The sequence below is a fragment of the Pseudonaja textilis genome, chromosome 11 (assembly GCF_049901715.1).
Source record: "Pseudonaja textilis isolate UNSWEBS1 chromosome 11, rPseTex1.2, whole genome shotgun sequence".
NCBI classification, from domain to species: Eukaryota; Metazoa; Chordata; class Lepidosauria; order Squamata; family Elapidae; genus Pseudonaja; species Pseudonaja textilis.
This window is the reverse complement of record NC_142000.1, coordinates 3,597,072-3,607,324: the sequence shown is the minus strand read 5'-3', so window position 1 is coordinate 3,607,324 and position 10,253 is coordinate 3,597,072. Positions and strand designations below refer to the sequence as shown.

The 10,253-nt window shown below is 47.3% G+C and overlaps 1 protein-coding gene across 2 annotated transcripts in view; it reads left to right on the top strand.

Moving 5' to 3' along the window:
- Window positions 1-1,078: 1,078 nt before the first annotated feature.
- The window catches only part of DOK4 (docking protein 4), an 82,195-nt gene continuing 73,020 nt past the window's right edge, over window positions 1,079-10,253 (top strand). Inside the window, exon 1 of one of the 2 annotated variants that reach the window (XM_026714457.2) lies at window positions 1,079-1,321. The gene's annotated coding sequence lies outside the window, so the exon portion shown is untranslated. The remainder of the gene's footprint in view (window positions 1,322-10,253) is intronic. The other variant, XM_087940448.1, reaches the window with a different exon arrangement.

The window sequence follows — 10,253 nt, the reverse complement described above, 5'->3', positions numbered from 1 at the left end:
GGATGGGCTGGTTCACAGGACTCTTCAGGAGCCTTAAAGGTCCACAATTCGTTCCCCCAAGCTGAGTCCCTTGGGGGAGGGGCAGGCTGAATGCCCGGTCCTCTTCCCCACCTGTATCTGCGCCACCTGCAAATCTCGCTCACCTGGGCAGACCAGGTGTCTTGCCCCTCCCCCCCCTGGCCGGGAGAGGGAGACTGCGCTTCCTCCTTCTCCTCCTCTCTTCCTCCTCCTCTCTTCCTCTCCTCTTCTTCCTCTTCCTCCTCTTCTTCCTCTTCCTCCTCCCCCTCCTCCTTTCTTCCCTCTTCCTCCTCCACTTCTTCTTCCTCCTCCTCTCCTCCTCTTCCTTCTCTTCTCCTCCTCCACCTCTTCCTCCTCCACCTCTTCTTCTTCCTCTCTCCTCCACCTCCACCTCCTCTCCTCCTCCACCTCTTCATCCTTCTCTCCTCTTCTTCCTCCCCCTCCTCCTTTCTTCCTCCTCTTCCTCCTCCACTTCTTCTTCCTTCTCCTCTCCTCCTCTTCATCCTTCTCTCCTCCTTCTTCCTCCTCCTCCTCCTCTCCTCCTCCTCTTCCTCTTCCTCCTCTCCTCCTTCCCTCCTCCTTCCCTCCTCCTCCCCTCCTCCTTTCTTCCTCCCCTCCTCCTTCTCCTCCTCTCCTCCTCCACCTCTTCACCCTTCTCTCCACACTCTTCCTCCTCCACTTCTTCTTCCTCCTCCTCTCCTCCTCCTCCTCCTCTCTCCTCCTCCTCCACCTCTTCATCCTTCTCTCCATCTCTTCCTCCTCCTCTCCTCCTCCACCTCTCTTCCTCCTTCTCTCCCCTCTTCTTCCTCCACCCTCTTCCTCTCCCCTTCTCCTCTTCTTCCTCCTCCTTTCTTCCTCCTCCACCTCTTCTTCCTCCTCCTCTCCTCCTCCTCTTCATCCTTCTCTCCTCCTCTTCTTCTTTCTTTCTTCTTCTTCCTCCTCCTCCTCCCTCCTCCACCTCTTTCTCCTCCTCCACCTCCTCCTCTTCTCTCCATCCTTGCCCAACACCCCCCCCCCATTAGCAAAGGCCGCCGCAGCCCCCGAGACGGGGCGAGGCCGGGCTGGCCCGCCCTCCGCTTGCAAGGGGCGGGTTCCGACGTGCCTGGGCTGGGGCAGCGAGCGAGCAAGGCGAGGAACAGCGAGCGCCGCCAACGCTGGGTCACTCGGCGCCCGCCCTGGCGCCAGGCTCGGCTGGCTGCAGCCCCGAAGCCAAGCGAGCAAACCCCCGGCGCCCGCTGGGCAGCAGCAGCAGCAGCAGCCGGGCGGATCCTGAGCCGGCGGCGAGCCTCCCGGACGCAGGCAGGTAAGCCCGGGCGCCCCTCTCTCCTTCCCCTTCCATGCAGCCCGGTCTTGCCCAAGATGGAGCCAACCTAGAAGGGGAGCTTGGCTGGCTCAGCCGGGTCCCACCTCACTTGTTCCTCCTCCCCCAAAAGCTGGGTGCCTGGGCAGGTGAGGCGACTTCGGCTGCCTGCCGGCTACCTGCAATTGGGCAGTTCAAATCCCACCAGGCTCCAGGTTGGCTCAGCCTTCCATCCTTCCGAGGTGGGTCAAATGAGGACGCAGGTTGTTGGGGACAAGAAGCTGACTCTGTAAACTGCTTCGAGGGGACTGGGAGGCACTGGGAAGTGGCATATAAGTCTAAGGGCTGTTGCTGTCTATCTCTATGCCTGCCTGCCTGCCTCTCTCTCCATCCATCCAATCTATCTCGATATGTTTAAGAGCCATGGTGGCGCAGTGGTTAGTAGTATTGCAGGCTAACTCTGCAACCACCAGCAGCTCGATCCTGACTGGTGGACTCAGCCTTACATCCTCCGAGGGTGGTAAAATGAGGACCCAGATTATTGGGGCCAAGAGGCTGACTCTGTAAACTGCTTAGAGAGGGCTGGAAAGCACTGTGAAGCGATATATAAGTCTATGTGCCATTGCGCTCTCTCTCTCTTTCTTTCTCTGTCTCCCTCCCTCCCTCTCTTCATCCACCCATCCATCCAATCTATGTCTATATATATCTAAGAGTCATAGTGGCATAGTGGTTAAGAATGCAGTATTGCAGGCGAACTCTGCCCACTGCCAGGAGTTCAATCCTGACCAGCTCCAGGTTGACTCAGCCTTCCATCCTTCCGAGGGGGGCAAAACGAGGACCCAGATTGTTGGTGGGGGCAAGAGGCTGACTCTGTAGAGAGGGCTGGAAAGCACTCTGACGCGGTGTATAAGTCTAAGTGCTACTGCTAGTGTCCTTTGCACAAGCAGCGTTTTTAAAAACACACACACACACGCATACGCACACACACGTGAAGGTTCACACGTCGTGTTGAACTTCAAGAGCCTTTAAAGGTCCCATCATCAGAGGACAATTTCTCACAGAAGACTCATCTCATCTGGGGGCCCAACTGGGGTTGTACGTTGCATTTGTGAGGGTTGCAGTGATCCCCTTGAGCAACTTTCTGACCAGCAAAGTCCATGGGGGAAGGCAGAGGAATAGAATTGGAATTGGAATTAGAATCGAGCTGGAAGGGATCTTGGAGATCCGGCTTAAACAGGAGACCCCTATACAATTTATTTATTTATTGTTCATTTGTTTATTTGTCAAGCCTGTATTAGATAACAGATATAATTAGAATAGGATTAGGATTACATGAAATGGATACAAATAAATGGGGACAGTAGGACAGGGATAGTACGCACACTGGTGCGCTTATGCATGGCCCCCTTACCGACCTCTTAGGAATGGGGTGAGGTCCATGGAAGACAGTCTTAAGGTTAAAGTTTTGGGTTTGAGACAAGTGGCTGACCAGTCTTTTCTTGAAAAACTCCAGTGATGAAGCGCCCACAACTTCTGAAGTTAAACTTCCCTTCCACTGGTTAATTGTCCTCCCTGTTAGGGAGTTTCTCTTTAATTCCAGGTTGCTTCTCTCCTCGATTAGTTTCTATCTGTTGTTTCTTGTCCTCTCTTCTGGGGCTTTGGAAAATAAATTGACCCTTCCTCCTCTCTGTGGCAGCCCCTCAAATACTCAAATACTGCTATTCTGTCCCCACCTAGTCCTTCTTTTCTCTAGACTAGCCAAACCCAAATCTTGCACGGTGGCAAGAAAGTTGTAAAATGGGGTGTAAATCTCATTTAACAACTGCCTTGCGTAGCAACAGAAATTTTGGGCTCCGTTGCAGTTGTAAGTCAAGGATCCCTTGTGTCTTTGGGCTCTGAAATCTGCCTTCCTCCAGGAAGGAAGCAGAGATGTAGCAAGTCAATGGCCGTGCGGCTGTAACCCATTATAGGAAAGTCCATCAAATACGCCCAATGCATAATAGAGTATTTACATCAAGTGGTAAAGTTACATTGCTGATGAAGGGGAAAAAGAAGTGGCGATGCAGGAAATCAGCCAGCAGTAGAGAGCAGTTTGTTTGCGTGACTTATTTTCCGACTGAGAACTTGGGAGTTTTCCATCTATAGTCTTGAAGGTCCATAATTGGAGGACAATTTCACCACTGAAGACTCATCCCCAGATTACTGTAATTTTTCTCTGGATTCAAAGGCCTGTTGTTGTCAGGGTGAGAATAGAGTGGGGTGGGGTGGAGAACAACAGAAAATATGGACTGGAATAGAATGGAATAGAACAGAACAGAACTGTAACAGAACAGAACAGAATAGAACAGAACAGAAAATATGGACTGGAATGGAATAGAATGTGATGGAATAGAATAGAACAGATCTGTAACAGAATAGAAAATATGCACTGGGCTGGACTGGACTGGACTGGACTAGACTAGAATAGACTAGACTAGACTAGAATAGAATAGAATAGAATAGAATAGAATAGAATAGAATAGAATAGAATAGAATAGAATAGAATAGAATAGAAAATATGGAATGGAAGAGAAGGGAAGAAAAATAGAAATAAAAGCTGGAAGGGACCTTGGAGGTCTTCTAGTCCACTCTGACAGGAGTCCCTAAACCAGGGCTCTTCAAACTTGACAGCTTTTAGACTTGTGGACTTCAACTCCCAGAATTCCTCCTCCAGTAATGTTAACTCAGGAATTCTGGGAGTTGAAGTCTGAAAGTCTTAAACTTGCCAAGTTTGAAGACCCATGCCCTAAACCATTTCAGACAAATGGCTGACCAATCCTCTTCTTCAGAACCTCTAGTGGTATGAAGCACCCACAACTTCTGGAGGCAAGCTGTTCCACTGGTTAATTGTCTTTGCTATCAGGAAGTTTCTCTTTAGTTCTAGGTTGAATCCCTCTCTGATGCGCTTCCATCCATTACTTTTTGTCTTGCCTTCTGTGCTTTGGAGTTTACCTCCCTCTTCCTTGTGGCAGCCCCTCAAATGCTAGAATACTGCTATCATGTCCCTCCCTAATTCTTCAAGAGGACCACTTAAAAGTCACGTGTAAAGAGGAAACATAGGAGAAAATATTTTGATACAGGTAGTCCTCAATGTACGATCAGAATTGAGCCCACCGTTTCTGTTGCTAGGTGGGATTGAGAGTTGCCTCGCTTTAAGACTTTTCTTGCCACCGATGTTAAGTGAAGCACTGCAGTTGTTAAGTTGGTAACATGGCTGCTCGGTGCATCAGACTTCCCTGTTGACTTTGTTCATCAGAAGATTTCATAAAGGGATCCCGTGATCCCCGGGACATTGCAATTGTCATAAATATGCACCAGTTGCCAAGCATCCGAATTTTGATCAGGTGACCATGGGGAAATCTACAATGATTGTGACTATCCTAAGTCACTTTTTTTTCAGGGCTGTTGTAAGTTTGAACGATCACTTAGCAAGCCGTTTGTAAGTCTGCTCATATTCTCACTTCATTTTATGGGGTCTTGATCCCTGGAGAACTGATTCCCAGATCAGGTGTCAGGATTCCAGCAGTTACCCCCATTTAAACCATGAGTCTCGAGACAAACTTCCCAAACTTCAAAAGGATTTATTGGAGTTAAAATGTCTGGCACTGCCTGGGTGTATCATTCATTGTCACCCTGGACCCTGGTTTTTCCCCCACCCACTGGGTGTTTTGTAATTCATATTCTCCAATGGGACACATCCATAGTCAAGAGTCATCAATCATGCTCGCCAGTTAGATGTTTGCAAGGCAGAAACTTCGGTTACCTAGTTACTACCTTTGAAAACATTTATGGAATGCACTTTCGGTTTGCAAGCTTCCACATTGCTCCCCTCTCACTTTCTGTTGGCCACTCTAAAAAGATCAGAGAAATATTTTATGAGTTGACATCAGGAGGTCTTTGAGAATGAAACAGCTCTTCAGAGCAGTCAAGTAATGCGGATTGGGACCCCAGCATCCCAAGGTTGGAGGGTTGGCTAGAAGGAGATTCCTCCTCTCGGTGCTTTTCTCTTGTCCTGTCCAGCAGATTTGGGATTTTGTTATGAATTTCTCAGCTGCATCCAGCAGTGATGACCTATAAGAGCTTAACATTTTCACCTCCCTCTCTGTCTTCTGTACAAATAGCCCTCAACTTAGGACCACAATTTGCCCCAAAATTTATGTTGTTAAGTGAGATGTTGGTTAAGTGAGTTTTGCCTCTTTCTTGCTTCTGTTGTTAAGTGAATCACTGCAGTGGATAAGTTAGCAACCCGGTTGTTAAGTGAATCTGGCTTCCCCATTGACTTTGCTTGTCAGACGGTCACAAAAAGGGATCACGTGACTGTCACAAATATGAACCAGTTGCCAAGCATCTAAAATAATATTTTTTTTAGAAATACTTTATTGGATTTTTTCTTACACATCTCAATCACTTAATAAACAGAACTATGAGATTTTTTTATACATTTACATATCACGTCCAATGCAATCTATATTTTCTGTTTCTATACTTTCTACATTTATTGTATGCATTTTCTTTTATTGTTTCTATTATCTATCCAATGGTACCATTTCCCCCAGATTGCATAGTATTCAGAGTCTACTTTTCCTTTTAATTCAATGGTCAATTTATCCATTTCTGCACACTCATAATTTTTTTTAATTACTAAGCCTTCAGAAGGTACGTAGTCTTTCTTCCAACACTGCAGCAGTGGCTATCCTTGCTGCTGTTAATACATGTAACACCAAATACTTTATCTTCCTGCTGTATTTCCTTTTCATTATCCCTAAAAGATATAATTCCGGATCTAAATTTTGATTGTGTTGGAATGCTGCAAAGGTCACAACTGTGAAAAACGGTCATAAGTCACTTTTTTCAGGGCCGTTGTAACATTTGAATGGTCCCTAAATGAACTGTTGTAAGCTGAGGACTTCCTGTACAACAAATGCTGTCCGAGGCTTTGCCCAATAGCGATGGGAGGGACAACAGACTTGGGTTGTATCTCAGAATAGTGTTCGGAGAGTCCGAGCTTTGGACGTCGTGTCTTACAGTCTCCCAAATCTGCATCGGGATTTGTGCAACATGATGTATTATTGCAAACGACTCGGAGTTTAGTGTGAGCAGCGGAAGTGGCCCCGTTTGCCTGTGGCAGCAAATTATTCAGGATGGTAAAATCAAAACAGGGTTGCAAAGAGCTGGAGAATGATTTCTGCAAGCTAGGGAGATGGGCTTTTGAAGTGACAAATGTAGGTCAAGCCAGCATCGGAGGAAGCAATCACCAGATACATGAAGGGTGCCTGGGCTGGCAGTTGCTGGATGAACTTCTCACATCCGACAGTGAATAACACGAATAAGCAGGGAACTGAACACATTTGACAACTCGGGTGGAGAGAAAAGACCTGCCCCATTGCTCAGGAGCTATGGAAAAAAAAAAACATTCCCTGCTAAGAAAATCGATAGGTAAAGGTAGAAGTTCCCCTCCCACAGACATGCTAATTGTTTCCGGCTCTAGGGGGCAGTGCTCATCTCCGTTAAAAAGCCGAAAAGCCAGCGCTGTCCAAAGACGTCTCCATGGTCACATGGCTGGCAGGACTAAATGCTGAAGGCGCATGGAGGAACGCTGTTCCCTCCCCATCAAAGGGGTTCCTGTTTTTCTACTTGCATTTTTAACATGCTTTCGAACTGCTAGGTTGGCAGAAGCTGGGACAAGGAACAGGAGCTCACTCCATTACGTGGCGCTAGGGATTCGAACCGCCGAACTGCCGACCTTTCTGATCAATAACCTCCGTGTCTTAGCCACTGAGCCACCGCGTCCCCTAGGGAAATTGATAAAAAGGCTCAAAACATGAAACTCTTCAGAGGGAAGGGGGGGAGTTTTGATGTGTTGGGACCTGGGGACTTCCGGTTTGCAGGGCTTTGGCGGCAGGCAGGAATCCACGATCGTGCGTGGTTTCTGACTGGGCTCGCCGCTGGAGTGCCCCGAGCCAGTTGGCTTTGGGGCTAAGCCACCCCGTAGAGGTGGTGAAGACATGGGAGATCCGGCAGGGTCTCCTCAGCTGGCTAAACTCCCTTTTCCAAAGGCAGTAAGAGCGGCGGTCAGAAATGGCCCGCCTCAAAGAAGCACACATCCGGAAAAGAAAGTGCAGGAGGAAGTTAAGAAGTGAAAGTTTTGGCTGACCGGGATAAGAAGCAACAACTAAGATATCCTGGAATTTAAATTTTAAAAAAGATACATCGCTCCCAAAGAAGAATTGGAAGCAGCGAATGAAAGTGAAAAGGGAAAGGTTTTTTTTTTTCCCTTCACTCTCCTTCCTTATGTTGACAGCAGATGAATGAGAAATCGGGACCTGGAACACTGTACATAATATTAAAAACTTAAAAACTATGTCAGGGAACAACCCAATAAGGGAGGGGATCCCCAACCCCTGGGGCCACAGCAGAACTGGGGCGCAGAAACAATGGACACATTAAATCATCCCCCCCCCCAGGGGTGGGATTCAAAAATCCCAGCAACTGGTTCGTTGCCTGGTTGCTGGGTAGGCATGGCCATGGGGAGTGTGGCCTTCCTGTTTCCAGCTTCCAGTGGGTCTCCAAAGCCTGGGGGAGGCCATTTTTGCCTTCCCAAGGATCCAGAGGCCTCTGGGAGAGTGGAAACAGCCTCCCCTGGGCTCTGGAGGCCCACCGGAAGCCGGAAACAGGCCCCTTTCCAGACTTCTGGTACTTTCAGGAGGGCCGTTTTTCATCCTCCCAAGGGTCTGGAGGTCGATCAGAAAGGCCGGCAGTTTGGCGGTTCGAATCCCTAGCGCTGCATAACGGAGTGAGTTCCTGTTACTTGTCCCAGCTTCTGCCAACCTAGCAGTTCGAAAGCATGTAAAAAATGCAAGTAGAAAAACAGGGACCCCTTTGGTGGGAAGGCAACAGCGCTCCGTGGGCCTTTGAAGGCATTTAGTCATGCCGGCCATGTGACCACGGAGACGTCTTTGGACAGCGCTGGCTCTTCGGCTTTGTAACGGAGATGAGCAGCGCCCCCTAGAGCCGGAAACGAAGAGCACGTATATGCGAGGGGAACCTTTACCTTTACCTATCTATTTCTTTGGGAGTCAATTTCAGGTTGCCAAGGGCAAAGGTATCTAGATAGCCTTGGCTGAGCTCAGCAAGATCACACCTGGGTTATGCTTGGAGGGGAGACTACCAGAATAACCCCAGGCTGGAGGCTGGATTGGAAAATTGGAAAACATCCCAGAATGTTTTGACAATGTATTCCCTTTTCATATTATTGTCCAGGAAACAGCATGCATGTGTCTGGAGGACATCCAACAAGCAGGCTGCGCTTGCAGGAGAATTGATCTTTATTTTATTTTACTTTATTTTATTGTGTATTTATCATTTATTTACTTGTTAAACTCTTTCACCGCCCATCTCTCTGCCATCTGTTTCCATGTCTGTCTGTCCTCTATCTACAGTATCTATCATCCATCCATCATCTATTTATACCTATCTTCTATCTCTATCTATCTATGTCTAGATAGCTTTCTCTATCTCTAGCTATCATCTATCATCTGTCTATTTATATCTAACATCTATCTATATCTATCTATCATCCATATCTATCTATCTATCTATCTATCTATCTATCTATCTATCTATCTATCTATCTATCTATCTATCTATCTATCTTATCTATCATCTAATATACCCATCTCACAAGCAAGGGACTCTGGCCATACTAGGTTGCTTTCTTATTCTCTTAATGGTGTGTATCCACTTTTATCGGTGTCCGGGTCTTAGCCAGCCTTTGCCAAGTTGGTGTCTCTTCTGGTCTGTGCCGCCTGAGAATTTATATAACTTATATTCCAGGCTCTCGAGATGGCATCAGGTTGGTGAGGGCTACTTAGAGCGGAATTGGCTATAACCTCTGGAAATCCTAGCCAGAAGGTACATTTTTGTCTTAGCACTGTTTTTCCAGCGTGCTGAGATGCTACCTTTGTTCTGAAAAGCTCCATTTCCTGGAGGCGGAACGTGGCTTATGATTTTCCCTTTCTTATGTATCAGTTTGGAGGATGGAGAACAAGCCTGGAAGAGGTCTGTTTGCCCTACACACACAGCAGACAATTTGGCAACAAACACACACCCCTCCAGTGTCTCAAAAACTGGTCCTCCCTCCCTCCCTCTTGGAAATAGCTCCCAAATGGTGATGTGTCTGGTGCCAGCCGTGTTTGTACAGCAAAGACTTAATTACCATGGAGTGGCTCCGTAAAGCTAACTTTTCAGCGCCGGTTGTGATAGTAACTCTGGAGTTAGAGCCGGCAGTGACAGACTGTGGCTGAAATAGAAAAATTGCTGAGCGAGGATTGTGCAAAATTAACAGGGCGAGAGAACCAGCGGTGAAGAATTGATTTTCTTGCATTTTAACTTGATAAGATTTTGCTGCTGGGAAAACGCATGTCTAGAGCTTGTGTGGTTTTTTGGGTGGGTGGGTGGGGAGCCTTATGCAAATGTTTTATGAGTATCAAAAAAATAGCATTGGCATGGGTATGCATTTCTTTTTCAGCTAGGACTCTGGGTTGTTGAGAAATTGTCTTTTCAATTGGTCCTTGGAAGCTGCCGCTATAACCCCCACGATAGGAGATGGAAGAATTTTGTCCACAGATTTTTATCTGCTTCCTTCTTCCTTCTTGGACTTGTGTTTGATTGCAAGGGAGGAGCGGGGAGTGTCGAATATAAAGGAGCAGGAAATCGTTTTTCAAGATAAGCTGCTGATTTGGGGAGCACTGCCAAGATCCATTTATAATATTAGTGTAGAAAGCACAACCCGCAGGAGCTGAAAAGACCAAACCATGAAGAATTTGGAGATAAAGTGGCCCTCGTTTTTAAAATCACTGATGAAGAGGCAGCTGCTCATGTGCTGATAGAAAGCAGG